Genomic DNA, 16,796 nt, shown 5'->3' with positions numbered 1-16,796 from the left:
AGGAGGGGGCAGAGAGGAAGAAATGAGAGGTAGAGAAGGAGAGATAGAGGGAGGCTAGAGAAGGAGCAATGGAGAAGGAAGGAGAGATGGAGGGAGAGAAGGGGTGAGGAAGGGAGGTGAAAGACAAGTTGATGGAAAGAGGGAAAGAGGAGTAGGCAGAGAGAAAGAAATGAGTGACAGAGAAGGAGAGATAGAGGGAGGGTGGATAGAGGGATGAGGTGAGAGAGGGGGTGAAAGAGACAGGTGGATGGAGAGAGAGCGATAGAGGGGGGGAGAAAGGAAGAGAGATATAGAGAGGAGAGGGACAGAAAGAGAAGAAAAAAGAGAGATAGAGATAGAGAAGGAGCTATGGAGAAGGAAGGAGAGATGAAGGGAGAGATGGGGTGAGGAAGGAGGGAAAGACAAGCAGGAAGAGAGGAAGAAATGAGAGATAGAGAAAAAGAGATAGAGGGAGGGTGGATGGAAGCGAGGGAGGGAGAAGAAGAGCAGGATAGAAGGGGGAGAGAGATAGGGAGAGGAGAGGGACAAAAACAGGAGAAAAAAGAGAGCTATAGAAGGAGCGCTGGAGAAGTTAGGAGAGATGGAGGGAGAGATGGGGTGAGGGAGGAGGGTGAAAGAGACAGGTGGATGGAAAGAGGGGGGATAGAGAGGGATGGAGGGAAAGAGGAGTGGGCAGAGAAGGAGAGATAGAGGGAGGATAGAGAAGGAAGGAAAGATGGAGGAGGAGATGTGGTGGGGGAGGGAGGTGAAAGAGACAGGTGAAGGGGGGTGAAGGGAACGAGGAGCAGGCAGAGAGGAAGAAATGATAGATAGAGGAGATGGAGCAAGGGTGGAGGGAAGGAGTGAGAGAGGGAGCGTGAAAGAGAGAGGTGGATGGAGAGAGAGGGATAGGAGGGGGAGAGAGATAGGGAGAGGAGAGCGAAAGAAAGAGAAGGAAAAAGACAGACACAGAAGAAGCAATGGAGAAGGAAGGAGAGATGGGGTGAGAGAGGGGGGTGAAAGAGACAGGTGGATGGAAAGAGGGAAGAGAGAGGGATGGAGGGAAAGAGGAGCGAGCGAGTAGAGAGAAAAATGGGAAGAAATGAGAGGCAGAGAAGGAGAGATAGAGTGAGGGTGGATGGAAGGGGAGAGAGAGATGACAGAGCGGGATAGAGGGACGGAGAGGGGGAGGAGAAGGACAGAAAAAGAAGAAAAAAGAGAGATAGAGAAGGAGCGATGGAGAGAGAGGGGGATGGAGGGAAGAGGAGGGGCAGAGAGAAAGAGAAGAAGAAATGAGAGACAGAGAAGGAGAAATGGAGCAAGGGTGGAGGTGAAGGGGTGAGAGAAAGAGGCGGGGAAAATTAAAGAGAGAGAGAGAGTGATATGGAGAGACAAGAAAAGAGAGATAAAGTAAGAGAGATGGGGTAGAGAGAGAGGGGGATAGACAGACATAAAGAGACAGGGGTAAAAGAGGCAAAAGAGAGGGGGTAAGTGGAAGGGAGTAGAGAGAAAAAGAGAGACACATGGGGGATGGAGAGATGGCTTGGTTGGGGTGAGAGAGAGAGGAACAGGGGGAATGAAAAAGGCAGGTGGATGGAGAGATAGGTCGAGAAGGAGAGAGCGAAAGAAAGAGAGATGAAGGGAGGGAAAGAGAGATGGGGAGAATAGCAGATAGTGAGGGGTTAGAAAAAAATGAAGGAGAATGAAAGAGAGGGAAGGGAGAGAGAGAGAGGTAGAGAAGGAGAGAGAGGGAGGGAAAGATAGGTGAGTAAAGAGGAAAGATAAAAGGACAGAAAGTGAGCGAGGGTAGAAAGTAAACAAGTGGACAGGAAGGAAGGAGTAAAGAGAGAATATAAGACAAAGATAGATGCGAAACAGAGAGTAGGAGAGACAGGGAGAGAGATAGAGAGTAGGCACCTAAAAGACAGGAGATGATAGAAAGAGGGAGGAGGAGGAGGTGAAGAGAGGAAGAGCGAGATGAGCCTGAAAAAGAGCAAGTGCAAGCAGTATTTAGTAATGGTCAGCATGGGGCCAGTGTGTGGTTTTGACACGTGTGAGTCAGAAAAATGACTAAACAAAAGGCACTGAGCTGTGAAGCTAAAACAGGGACAGAACTGTCAGAAGGAGCTGAGTCACTTATTAGACTAATATAAGGTTATTTTATTTACTGGTGGATAGACAATTGTAATTTATCTGTACATTTGATATAATATTTCAAAAACAGAACCTCACCCATTAAACAAAACATTACAGTGATGTGGTCTTGTCTTCTAATTCTTCTAGATAATTAGGTTCATTACAAATATACTTTCAATCCTTATGTTTCGTAAGATAGTTTCTGATTTGTAAAAACTTATAGAAGTCTTGTGCTATTAAACCAAATTCCTGTTTTAACTGTTTACAAGATTTCATGTGTTCACCTTCCAAAAAATATCCGATATATACCAGTCTCTTCTCTTTCTATTTACAAAATCCCCCTTCCACTAATGGTGTAAAGTCTGGATTTAAAACTGTTTTAGTGGCCCTACAGATGGAACCACACATATTTAATTTTCTTTTTACTATAATCAAAAATTTTAATGTTCCTTTAACCCATTCATTTTTGGTTTTTAAATCATTTTGTCATTTCTTTGTAAGAAATGGTAAAGATCTAGAGGTCCCTTAGGGCATGCTGCATTTCCCTCCATCTTGTCTCATCATCCTTATCAAACCATACTTTAATAGCTCCGAATTGTTATGCCCAATAGTATTTTTTAATATTGGGTAAGTTTAGGCCTCCCTTTTGTTTAGAGCGCTGAAGTAGCTTGTACCCAATTCTATTAATAATGAATCCCTAATTCTTGAATACAAAGGGAAGCTGATCTAAATCCATACGAGACCTTTCAGAACAGGCTCTTTTATTCTTGTAAACAAGAGTTGTGGGGTTGTGTTTTGTTTAATTCACACATGCTTAACACACAAAACCTGCATATTTACACTGCGCTCTTCACTCATACACAAAACACCCCCTTGTAATGTCATGTGATAATGCAGGAAGTGCTCCACTCTTGTATTAGGAGGGTGTCATCCTAATGGTACCGGTGTGTGCAGTGCCAATTTTCATGTTGTTAGGGCAAAAAATGCCGATATATCACTCATTTTAAAAGAGCATGTTTTTAGCATGTTTTGCACTAACAACGTGGAAATTGGCACTGCACACACCGGTACCATTACAATGACACCCTCTGAATTTGAGATGAGTTGGATGAGTGGTTCAAGAGTTATGTGTGGAAAAGACAAACAAACAAACCAACAGGAGGAGACACAGACAGATGTTTCTTCTATTATAGGTAATTAATACATTTGTATTTTTTGTTTATTTTCTTTCCCTGTAGAGTGTATTGAACAGCAGCTCTCAACATGCAACCAAAAGTAAGAGGCGTTAGCATTTTGATTGGCTGGTCCCTGCTTTATAGCCAGGTTGGCACCACCTAGTGCCTCCACTCAATTTCATTTCTCTCCAGCGACTAGGTCAGAAATCAGAATACACTAGACAATTTGCAAGAACCCCGGAAGTTGCAGAGCACACACCGGCCAATCAGCGAAGAGCTGAACCAACCCGAGATGCGATAGCAGACTTCATACTCCTTCCTCCTCTGGATTTCCTTTGTCAAACACAAACTTCGCATTTTTATGGCACCTTTAAATCACAAGTTCAACTCACAGAAACGACAATGATCGTTGACAGACATGTTCATGCTTTGTTTGCTATTGTGCTGTTGTACTTGTACACCACGTGTTCAGGCGCATTACATACATCACGACCAAATAGCAGCGATTGGTTAAATAAAAAAGTACCCGCCTACCACCGATCGAATGAATCCTAATGCTGCGAGGTCAGACGGTGTCCAAAAAGTGAAACTGGCTGTTGAATCAGGCTACCTGCGTTACTTCACCATCTGAAATGCTCTTCTAAAGTTGCTCATCTGTAATTTGTATTCGTAATGTGAATACTAGCATTGTGCCAAAGAATTTGTGAGGGGAGGAACTAGATTTGAAAATCATGTAATGCAGCTTTAATTATTGTTTCTTTTCAGTTTAATTTGATGCTTTTATATCACAAAGAAACAAAACATACATATTATTGTGTGCGTGACAACCCCAACCTATCTATGCAATGGCTGTCCTCTCTCTTTGAACTTGTAGGTGGAAACTTTTGCTTTAGACCTTGTTTCTAATAAAAATGTATTTTGGTAACCCTTTTAAACACATGTGGACTCCATTTTGTCTGAACCCTGGACCAGTTTGTGACACATGTGAGAATTCAGCAGAGAAAGAGCGTCCAATTATTTCCAATGTTGCCCCATTACGACCCGTTCCGACCAAAACTCCACATCATTTTTACACAGCTAACACACAGCAATGGACACAATAGCACTTAATTGTATTTCATTACAGATATAGCTCCCTGTATCAGAGTTTTGTAGGCTGAGAGGTGGACAGGGAGTAGGTGGACGGTAGGTGTGGAGGGAGCACATTGGCAAGCATTGCTTTCAAGTGGCTATTCGATACAGCCATTTATGACAACCATCTGTCCACCATGCTTGTGTGTGTGTGTGTGTGTGTGTGCGTGTAGTTTGAAGTTATGCGGCTGCTGGAGGTGGTGAAGCTGGTGGGTGTTGGGGTCCAGGTGGCTGTATACAGTAATATTTCACCCACGGAGACGAACAACACGAGGGCTGTGGGGGCACTGGGAGAATGTTAGTCATAAGAAACACTGTCACAGAAGCTCAGGACCGGCTGTGGCTACAAACCCAGTGTTCTGCCAGTGTGCGACAAACTGTCCCAGGCATTACAGGTTGAAAAAGAATCATAAGTACACTAACAAGGATGGGGTTAAAAAAAAAAAAAAAATTGTAATATAAAAGTATTGTGATTGGATTTAATAGATTTTGTTTAGCCAAAAAGTGCACATTGACTTTAAACTACTTGAATAGATGCGTTTAGTTCATTCAGTAATATTCCAAATTGGGTACACTTTCACATGCTTGTTTTTGACGCAAATGGATCATGTGTCTCTGTGATTGGTTAATCCTCCTGTCCATCACACCCTCTGAAATCAGGGAGACAGGATATGGCTCCAGCTCCGCTCGTCTCTTTAAAGTTTTGTCAAAGTACGTTTTTCTGGCTGGTCAGGTAAGCTCATGATATCATCTGAAAAATATATACTCTACCAGTCACAAGTTTTAGAACATCCAAATTTTTCCAGTTATTTATTGCAATTTAAGTTGTGCAAGTCCAATGAAAAACTTGAAATGGTACAAAGGTAGGTACTGAACTAGCCTGATTCATCAGACGGTTTCACTTTCATGGAAAATGTCTGACCTCACAACATTAGAATTTGTTCACTCAACGGTAGGCAGGTACTTTTTTATTTAACCAATCGCTGCTATTTGGTCGTGACATATGTAATGCGCCGCTAACGGGGCTAACTGGTATATTAAGCTTTTCCTAAATCCCATAGGAAGAAAGGCAATAACGTCTTTCCTTTTCAAAAACTGTCTAGTGTATTCCGATTCCTGGCCTAGTCGCTGGAGAGAAATGAAATTGAGAGGAGGCACTAGGTGGCCCCCGCCTGGCTAGTACTAAAAAAAACATTAAAGATAACAAAACACAAGTCCAAGCTCTGCCAAAACTACCTCAGCTTGAAAGCATGAAGTGTCCAGCACAGTCTCCAGACTTAAACCCCATCGAGCTGGTTTTGGGATGAACTGGACAGAAGAGTAAAAGCCAAGAAACCTACAAGTGCCACACATTTATGGGAACTTCTGCAACAGACTTAAGAAGAACTTTCTACAGAATATTTGATTTCTATTGTAAAAAAGAACGAGCCACGAGTGTGCTCAGCTGTTATATCTGCCAAAGGTGGACACTTTCATGAATCAGAAGTTTAGAATATGTTTTGGTCAACAGCAAACAGTAAAAAAAAAAATTTAAAAAGTGTGTTGTTTTGACTGGTAGTGTAGAATAATCAATGGGTCATCTTGTACAGTTATTTGGTTTACATAGATACCAATTTATAGTCAGTATCACAGTAGAATCCATGACCCAGTTTGAGTGCCCTATAGGACCCAGAGACCCATACTTTGTGGCGTCTGATGTTGTTTACCCCATACCAGAGCACCTTCACATATCACAGCGGCTTTTTGAACATGATCCATTCTGCGGTACAGGAGGCTGGGGGCTTGGGCTGGTGACAGAGGGTCTGCTCACAAGATCCTATAGGATCCGAGAGATGAAAACAACCACACTTTTTTTTTAAGCCCACCTGGGTGTTTTCTGAACCATAGATAGATCACACTAACTTAGATCTGAGAATAGTGGAGGAACAAAAACAAAATGATTCATAACTTTTATTAACCCAACGGTGATATTCAGACGATATTATGGCAATCCATCAGACATGTGCTAAAAGATAATAGTAAAAGTTTTGATTTGTTTAATTCATCTTCTTTTTATTTCTAATCTGTACTTAAAGGTTGAATGATCAATTACCTCTCCTACCAAGTTTTGTTGTGTCCTCAGGCAACACCCTTTATCTCTATGGCATAACATGAATTTGATGTGTGCATGAGTGATGGTGGTGATCAGAGGGGCAGATGGCACAGATTGGCAGCCTTGTTTCTATCAGTCTACCCCAGGGCAGGAGTGATTATAGCTAACCAAACACAGAGTATGAATATGATAACTACAGTGAAGTGTAAAGTATCATTTTTATTACACTTACACATATTACAAGGCATGTATGTGGGTAGTGATGGAAGCTCAGCTTGGAGAGTGTTTGTCGACTACTCTGAAGGTTCAGATCTCGCTTTTGACATAAATATCATTGAACACAGATGAATGCTGTCGTTGTGTTCTTGGGCAAGACACTTGACCCACCTCGCCCTCATTGTCTGTGTACACTGGTGTATGAATGTGTGTGTGAGTGCGTGAGTAGTTCCTTGATGTAAAGCACTTTGAGTGCCTTGAAGGTGAAGAGATGCTTTATAAAAATGGCAAAGGAGAAATTCAATCTGTTAATTGGATAAAAGTTTATTTGGTCAAATACATATCAGAGCTCATCCAAGCTGCTTCTTCAGTTCTGGTTAGATTGCTGGTGGATATTTCCTTATATCTGCCTGAAGGGACGAGCTAACTATAGTGAAACTACTCTGCAACTGACACACCTACTTGTTTACAGTTTCTGTTTCTTAGCTCAGCCTATTGAACTGCACTGAGTGTGGGTCATATTAGTAAATCATTCAGGGCCATAATGGAAGCTTTCACACCTCTGGGCCTGACCTGGTTACCCCTATTGTTCGCTTAGTCTCTTTACCTCCCCTTTCAAACCAATTCTTTTCTCTGGCTAAGATCTGTACCTCACTATCCTCAAAGAAGTGGCACGTGGCTTTTAGGTGAGAATGTATGACAGACTGAGGTCCACTATTGCTCTCTCGTCTGTGTTGGTACATCCTCTTGTGAAGTGGCTGTTTCGTTTCTTCTGTGTAGCGCTCACTGCAGTCTTCACTACACTGAACAGAGTGGAGCTTTGTTTGTGGCTCGGTGTTTTGGTCCTTTGGGTGGACCAGTTTCTGTCTTAAAGTGTTTGTAGGTTTGAAATATACTGGGATCTCATGTTGTCTAAAATTCCTCTGTAGTTTTTTAGAAACAACAGCCATGTAAGGAATAGTTACCTCCTTTCTCCTGAGATCTGATTCTCTGTTGTTTTGTTTTTTTTTGTTTGTTTGTTTTTTGCTGTTTTAGTTTTATTTGCCTTTGCCATGGATTCTACCTGGACGACTGAGGGATTTTTCTACATAAAAATGTTGGAGTTTGTCACTTCTGGAGCAATTTCCTCTATAAAGCCCCAGTAGTGATCTTGCACAAAATTAAATTGCACCAAACTATTTCATATTCACTCTACAATTTTCCATAATTTAAAACACAATTTCAGTTTCACTTTTTAGATTATTGCACTTACCTCAGACAGTTTGATAGTTTGGGTTATTTTAGAATCCATCCTTTCTGTTCATTGAAGCAGTCTTATCATGAACTGGACTAATCATTGAAGGTTATCCCAAGCGCCCAAGTCTGAAATAAAAAGAAATTGAGTTTAGTGAAGGAAGACTCACTTGTTGATAATTTGATGTGAAATATCTGAGCAGAAAAACTTGTAAAAAAAAATAAATGCTTCATGTGTTTTAAAGGGCCCCTTCTCTATTTTCTGATCTGTTATAATGTTGTTTACTCATCACAAACATATCTGAAGTTGTGTTTTGTTTCATTCACACATGTTTAACACACAAACCCTGCATATTTAGGCTGAGTTCTTCTCTCAAATGCAAAATGCTCTATTCCATCTTATGATGTCATGTAGTAATACAGGAAGTGCTCCACTGCGTTTTTAAACTCCATACAACTTCATTAGAATCATTTGGATAATTTCAGCCCTCTAATGAACAAAAGGTAAAAGGTAGCTGTTTACTTGAAAACTACCACGACATGACATCACAAGGTGGAACAGAGCATTTTGAGCTTTGAAAAGACTTAGACAGACAAAGGATTACTCAAACATAAGTGAATGAAACATAACACAACTCCAAATATGTTTCTGAGGAGGTAACAACATTCTAACATGTAATCTTAAAAGAAAATTACCCTTACTAAAAAAATGTAAAAGTGGGCAAGGTACAAACCCGAGGCACTCCAACTGAAAATATTAAAAGTCCTTTATTACATGACGCCAACGAGTTTTGACCAGCAAGATGGTCTTTGTCAGGGCATAATGGTAGAACGGGACACACTGTTGCCTTTAAATACAATTAATTGTCAATCACGTAACAACATCACATGACCATAGGAAAAAGAGACAACAAACAAAACAAGAAAGTTTGACCAACCACGAGGAATATATAGGTGATGAGAAGACCCACCGGACAGCAACAAGATAAACAGGACAAGGGGGAGATAAGTAGGTGTGCCCATCACATAGGCAATAATTAATATACAATTAGATAACACAGGTCAAAAACATCATCTATGTTAAAGAATTGCCAAGAAAGTTATGTTTTAGAGGAACACTGAATAATCCAAATCATCATTAAGGCCCAGATGTTGTGTGGCCTTTAAGGTTACAATCCAGAAGGTTTCATTTTTATAAAATTGACAGAGTCTATCGCCCCCCCCCCAACATTCTAACATGGTTTAAAGCTCACAAGAATCAGTTTTGTGTAATATAGGAGCTTTAAAAGTAAGCAGTTCACGAGAAAGTATCTGAATTGTTGTTTTGAGTGTGCATTTTTGTGTTTAAGTAGATGAAAACCAACAGCAAAACTCTTACAGTTTTTCAGCCCTTTGATTCTCAGAGTGAACACTGAAAGTTGACAGGACCCGTTCCTTGTTCGACAATTCACGTCTCAGTGCTTTTGTCTGCAGCTCAGAATATCAAAACCACAAAGTCATCCATGCAGCAGCCTGAGCAGAGGATAAAAATGGAGGAGGGTGGGCTATTTTTACTCACAGCCACAACACAGTTTAAAGAGAAGGTCTAGTGGAGAGAGGAAACACTTTGTACACTTTGTGCGACTTTGAATCATGTGGAAAAGTCACTGTGCCTGTTTGTCAGACTGTTTATGAGTTTTTCATGAGGTGGAACTGGAAGAAGTGTACCAAATCTGTTGAAATAAAATAAGGGTTAATATTCATGTACAAGTCATCATTTCCAGCAGATTTTTTCAATTTTAGACTACTTGTTTAACCAAAAAGCATCAGTGGAAGTTCATGAAGTAAAAAATTAAAAGTACAAATTTTAGGCATCTATACTTTCATTTTAGATCGGAAGTGAAAAGTCGAAATGGTGTGAGACCTGCAGAAATGGCCGAGACTTAATTTTTTAGCACATTTAAATTAAAGTTAATGTCCCAACTTTCAGCAAATCCAACACACAAAACAGCTAGAAAATAAAGAAATCCATTGAATCACTTATCATCAGTCAGATTCTTTATTAAAATCACTACATTTCATACTTAAATTGTCCTAAAAAATCTCAACAAAATACTTACTTTTTACTCTTAAAATACATATTTAAACAGGTATTTTAATACTTTTATTTAAGTAGATTTTCTCATGTGGTACTTTTACTTGAGTAACTCTTTGCCACTGTATCTGTATTTTTTATTAAGTAACAATAAGTCGCAGTGGCAGCAGTCTAAGCAGGAACTCCCAGACTTCCCTCATCCCAGACACTTCCTCCAGTGGGACCTCAAAGCTTTCCCAGGCCTGCCGAGAGACATAGTCCCTCCAGCGTGTCCTGGGTCTTCCCCGCAGGGCTTCCTCCAGGTGGGACTATTTTGGTGAAGTTTATAATTTTATTTCCTGTTTGGACAGATATGACATATGAAGAGGTAATTCCATAACTGTTACAAACCAAAAAAAATTAAACAAAAAAAATCATCTTCATATTTAAACAGTGGATTGATGACAGATAACGGGATCCCTTTATAGTTACTTTGTTTTAAAGAGACAGTTTGGAATTTTGGACAAAGAGCCTAATTTCCTTAGCAAGAGTGTTGGAGACGTGTGGAGACACTTTTTTAAATATTCCATCCAGTCCTTGTATTTGCAGAGGTCACTGGTGCTAGACTAGTGCAGGTCAATGGCCATAGTTATCCTGCCACTAAAAACAGTCTTACCCACTCCACAAAACAAATCTATTATTACGCCAAACTATCGATGTAAATGTTTGTGTTGATAGAATAATGTTTGAAATAAAACTAAACTTGCATCACATGAATCGTCGCATGTTGAGGGACTATTTTCTCATATATCAGTCCGCCGCAGCCAAGCAGGAAGTGCAACTCGCTGCTGCTCAGACATAAATCCTTCAAATGCAAGGTTTTACTTCTAAAATTATTCTGTCGACAGACGTTCACATCGATAGTCTAGCGTAATAATAGATTTTCTTTGTGTACTTTGTGGAGTGGGTAAGGCTGTTTTTAGTGGCAGGATAACTATGGCCATTGACATGCACTAGCCTAACACCAGCGACCTCTGCAAATACAAGGACTGGATGAAATATTTAAAAAAGTGTCTCCACATGTCTTTAACACTCTGACTAACTAGGAAATGAGGTCCAATGTCCAAAATTACAAACTGTCCCTTTAACTTTTTTGTCAAATTTTGTTGCCACTGAATTATGATAAACATTAACCATACATGTCATCAAACAAAGAGCACAACATATGTGACTGTCCCTGTAATACACTTTAATGCTGCTAAGACTGTTACTGTTTATTACATACGTGCTGCACTGAATGTCTTTATGTGCTCATGTTTACACCGGGATTATTTACGGGGTATAGTTATGGGATTATGCATGGGCTCTGACAATTTTGCTATTGCAGTTTACATCAAAACTCAGCCGTATAATTTCTCTGTTTTCTGTGTCAATGACAGTGAAATCTTGAATCTTCAAATAAAAAGCACCAAAACCTGTCATTTGCATCTTATTTACTCCAGACATCTTTCCCCTCGAGTGAAGTGTCTGACCAGGAACAGAACAGCCTTGTGTAGTGAGTGTTTTATCCTTCAGTATTGTTGCCCCAAATATTGGCTGTCACGAATCTTGTATTTTAACACTTGTTTAAAGCGTCCTAATTCCAATTCAAAATCCCATAGAAATCTTGCTCATAATACTGTATGACTGCACCATTGTGTATCCATTCACATGGTTGGTTGACTGTGAATGGTCTTTTATGGGTAGTTTATATCCTTAAAGGAATTACATGCAGTCGACTGAGCGAGTGGATAATCCCTCTGTACAGAAAGCTATCTCCACTGTGCGAGTACTGTAACTGAGAAGAAAAGCAAAGCAATTAAGATATTTATACCTATACATAACATCTTTAGAGGTATTTGTATTTTTATAGGTTGCTATTTAACATTGTTCTAATTAGGGATGCACCGATCCGATACTGGTATTGAATATTGGCGCTGATACTGAAAAATTAGTTGGATTGAATATCAGCATCCAAATATCGATTCAGTCGATATCCTGGTTGAAAACATGTTTTACGGGTCATAGTTGCAAGTCTAATGATGTTTGAACTTTTATTTACACAGCAGTAGTAGTTGTTCTGTAGTGATTTAAGAGATAAATATCAGCTACATAACACATTTGGATCAGTTTTATCTTATTTTATTTTTGTTTTAAGGAAATAAATGTGGTTTTCCATCAGCAAATATTTAAAGATATAGTATTGGAATCGGTATTGGAACTGAAAAAGCTGGATCGGTGCATCCCTAGTAGTTTGCTTGACTTTTGCAGTTAAGTATTAATAGTTTTTCATTTTTGTGCACCCCGTGAAGACTATAGCCATTGTCAAGGCAACGGCTGTGGATCCTACACAAACAAGCGCAGTCTACGCCATATGGTGCAATCCTAATCTGTCCATGTTTACTTGAATGTTGGTCAAGAGCATGGTTTTGTGATATAGCCTTGGTTTAGTCCTTGTTTAGTCTTGGTTTAGTTCTGATTTAGTCCAGATTTAGTCCACATGAGTTAGAGTTGTATTAGACCTCGTGAAGTTCCTAATTTGTCCTATTTTATCTCTACATATAGCTGTGGTTTAGTGTGGGGTTAGACCTGGTTTAGTACTGGTTTGGTCTTGGTTTTTGTCCTAGTCTAGTCATAATTTGGTCCTGATTAGTCCATATTTACTTGTCTAGTCCTGTTTTAGATTGGGTTTTAGTCTTAGTTTAGCCTGTCCAGGTTAAGTTCTAGTTTTTCCCTGGTTTGGTCTGTGCTTATTCCAATATTTGACCTGGGTTTGTTTAGATCATTACATTTAGACATAATTCTGGTATAGACCTTGCCCTGGTAATGTCATGGTTCTAGTTATGTTTTGATAAATAAGTCTTATTTTAAATGGGACATATTATGCAAAATGTTATAGCACTGTTCCCTAATTATTAGCCAGCCTACTCAAAGTGACAAGTTGAGTGATTCATGCATATTTGAGTAATCCTTTATTGTCCTGTATTCAGGCATGAGAGAGCTACCCCCATCCCTGCCCACAGCTCTGTTCTTACTTCAGATTAATCCAAAAATATCTGATTGCAGGTTATACATGAAGGGTTCAAAACTGCCACATACATTTACAAAGCCATTTTCAACAATAAAAATGAAAACCTAATTGAAAATCTACTGCTTGTTACAGTGAAATGGCACATGGAAGAGGGACATATCAGCTTTGCAGGTTTGAACAGGAAGTTGATGGACCATACTAAAGCTGTTTTAGACCAATACTGTGGTTTACAATGAAGAAACTGTAAATATTATGTGTATCCAAGTTTCATACTAAAAACCCTCAAAAAGGTCTGATATGTGTTCTTTCAAACTGTGAAATAAAAGTGTGTTGTGCTATTGTGATGGTGTGAAATCACAGCTTTATTGTATTCTCTATAAACCACATGTCTATATTTAGAGAGGCGATGAATGTGAGGATGCTGCCTGCTGTGTGAGAGCTATAGCAGGCATATGCTGTTCACCCATCTGACCCACTGTTCCTGGTGAGAATTCAATCAAAGCTGAGAAGTGCTGAGACGAGGTGATAGGCTCTGCTCTCTCCAGATAATCTCCAGCCATTTTCAACTCATCTGATCAGGAAAGACGGTCTGAGCTATAGCATTACTCCTGACAACAATCTTCCTATAGCTGCTTGCTACTTCCCCAAAAGAACAGCTGTACAATCTGTCATTCTGTAAAGTTAAAAAATAAATAAAATAAAATTGACAATCGATGTAAATTTAGTTTTAATCTTTAGAAATGATTTTTTATTATTAAATTATTCTATTCTACTACTTCATGAACCTTCTGCTACCATATAAAAAAGTTTGAATATGGTCTGGTGTTGGTCATAGTTTAGTGAGTAATTAAGTACAGCAAAAAAATAAGAAGAAGAAGAAGAAAAAAAGACAGAGTATAACTAATTTATTAATTCATTGTAAAATTAATATTAGCCTTCATGCTTTGTCTGAATCCTGCAAATGAATACAGTTTTTTTTTTTTTTTTGAAAAATTTATGGGAAAAATTCATTATAAGCAAGGGCATAGGTTTGCATGGGGACGGTGGGGACAAGTCACAACCAATATTTGGGGAGGACAAAATAGTCCCTACTAATATCTGTCATTTTATTTTAATAAATAAAAATATACATTTATTTCAATATTTTTCCAAATTCACTAGTATTAATTTAACACCTTTTAGTTCACATTGTGTTTTTTAGACGTTCTGAGATGTATTTAGTGATATGATGACAGGGTTAAGCCTGCCGCTATTTCACTGGCTGCAACAGAGTGATGTCATTAGTGGTGCCAGGAGCCTAAACTGGGGAAGTGGCAGGACAGGGCCAGCACCTGAAGATGGCGGCTTGAGCAAACATGAGTGAAGATGCTGCATAACAAATTTTGAAAAACTTTTCAAAAGGAACTTGGTTTCATCTTCAGTTAAACTTGTCTTATAATGAATCAGCGCGGAAAAAGAGCAACTATCACCACAAGTGCACCTCCCAAACGGAGCCCTACTCGTGCACTGTTGATAATATTCCAATGGAAAAATGTTTGGACATTACCTCACAAATATCTCATCACCAACAAGCAAAGGGAAATCTCCTACAAACTTCTACATCTCTGTTATCCAGTAAAGAATCATCTTAGAAAGGCAATGGACTCAAACTGTACATTTTGCGAACTGAAAATTTAAACTACTTCTCACTTATTTTGGACCTGCCCAGACTCTGTGTGTTTTTGGAAAGAATTCATAAAACATATGTAACTTCTTATCCCATTTTACCCTTTCTTATGAAGATGTGCTGTTTGATTTTTTGCAGTGTGCATCATACGAAAAGTGAAGCAATATTACATAATTAATCTGTTAATCAAGTTTGTTCCATCAAAAGCTGAGATCAAAGCTGAGACCCTTGGTTATAAGGCTGTTACATGTACTCCATATGTACTCTAAAAAACATTCATATTTGAATATTACTCAATGTAAACAAATATATCTAAACTACCCATAGAAAAATACTTTGAGATTTCTGTACTTGTTATTGACAAGAGCTTAGAATTAGATCATCCACCTCAAGCTCCTAGTTGCTGGGAGACCACTACAAAGTAAAAAATAAAATAAAATACATGAATGTAAGTATATGAAAAATGTTACAAACCTCTTAAGTCCTTCTCTCCTTTGACCCCGGGACACTTTGATTGATGCACCACAGCTGTCTGGCTTATTTGTGGCAATGGGGCAGAAGATGAAATGCTTTTGGTGGTTGGGGATGCGGAAATGCTGGGTAATCTTGGCATCCCATCTGGAGCTGTGGAGCTTGTATGACAACGACCATCTTGGCTTCTTCATATTCAGAAAGAACATGCTGTCTCCCTGATGAAACACACAGGAAAGAGGCTAAATATAAGGACATGAGAAACTACAGGAGGAGGGGAGGAGAGGGGGAGAACAGGAGAGGTAGAGGTAGAGAGAGGAGGAAAGGAGGAGAGGATTAGTGGAGTATAGAAAGGTACTGCAAGAGGAGGAGAGGAGGAAGAGGAAAGGAAGAAAGGAGGAGAGGAGGAGATGAGGAGAGGGGGAGTGGAGAAGAGGAGATGAAAGGAATGGCTGTGGATATTACATAGGAATAAGCATGTCCTGGCCTGCCCATTACTTTAATATATATGACCTCTGCCTATCCACATTCACTCAACAGCCCCTCCATCTCTCTATATTAGTCTTGGCCACTACACACAGGAAGACACAAGATGTTCAAAGCTGATTAATCCAAAAATATCAGACTCTAGGGAAACATACTGAAATTTTCAACAATAAAAACACCAAATTGAAAATGTACTGCTTACAGTGAAATCTCTAAACTGCAAAAACTTAAATCTAGCCAAGTTAAGATTACTTGAATTCATCATGATTTCAAGAAGACTTCATGTACTTAAAATATGAAAATACATCTTGCTACACTTAAAGGGACAGTCTGGAATTTTGGACACAGGACTTTATTTCCTAGTTAGCCTAGTTAGCGTTGGAGACGTGTGGAGACACTTTTTTAAAATATTCCATCCAGTCCTTGTATTTGCAGAGGTCGCTGGTGCTAGGCTAGTGCATGTCAATGGCCATAGTTAGCCTGACACTAAAAACAGTCTCACCCACTCCACAAAACACCCTAAACAAATCTATTATTACACCAGACTGTCAATGTAAATGTCTGTGTCAATAGAATAATTTTAGCAGGAAAACCAATGTTACATTTGAAGGATTTATGTCTGAGCAGCAACAGTGAGTTGTACTTCCTGATAGAAAGCTTGGCAGCGAGAGACTGATGTCACCTAACACCGATCTTACCGGCAAAGTAAAATTCCTCTGCTGCTGAGAAAATAGTCCCTCAACATGCGATGCAAGGTTGGTTTTATTTCAAACATTATTCTATCAACACAGATATTTACATTGAGAGTCTGGTGTAATAATAGATTTGCTTTGGGTGCTTTGTGGAGTGGGTAAGACTGTTTTTAGTGGCAGGATAACTATGGCCATTGACCTCTGTAAATACAAGGACTAGATGGAATTTTTTTTTTTAAAAAGTGTCTCCACACGTCTCCAACACTCTGGCTAACTAGGAAATGAGGTCCTATGTCCAAAATTCTGGACTGTCCCTTTAAGATTTAAAAAAAACAAAAAAACAAAAAAACTCTCAACTCTTTGCATTTAAAATAAGAAAACTACTGTTTCTGGAAA

The sequence above is a fragment of the Boleophthalmus pectinirostris genome, unplaced genomic scaffold, assembly GCF_026225935.1.
Source record: "Boleophthalmus pectinirostris isolate CB_2022bp ecotype Guang Dong unplaced genomic scaffold, ASM2622593v1 HiC_scaffold_18, whole genome shotgun sequence".
Lineage (NCBI taxonomy): Eukaryota > Metazoa > Chordata > Actinopteri > Gobiiformes > Gobiidae > Boleophthalmus > Boleophthalmus pectinirostris.
This window is presented reverse-complemented; position numbering follows the sequence as displayed.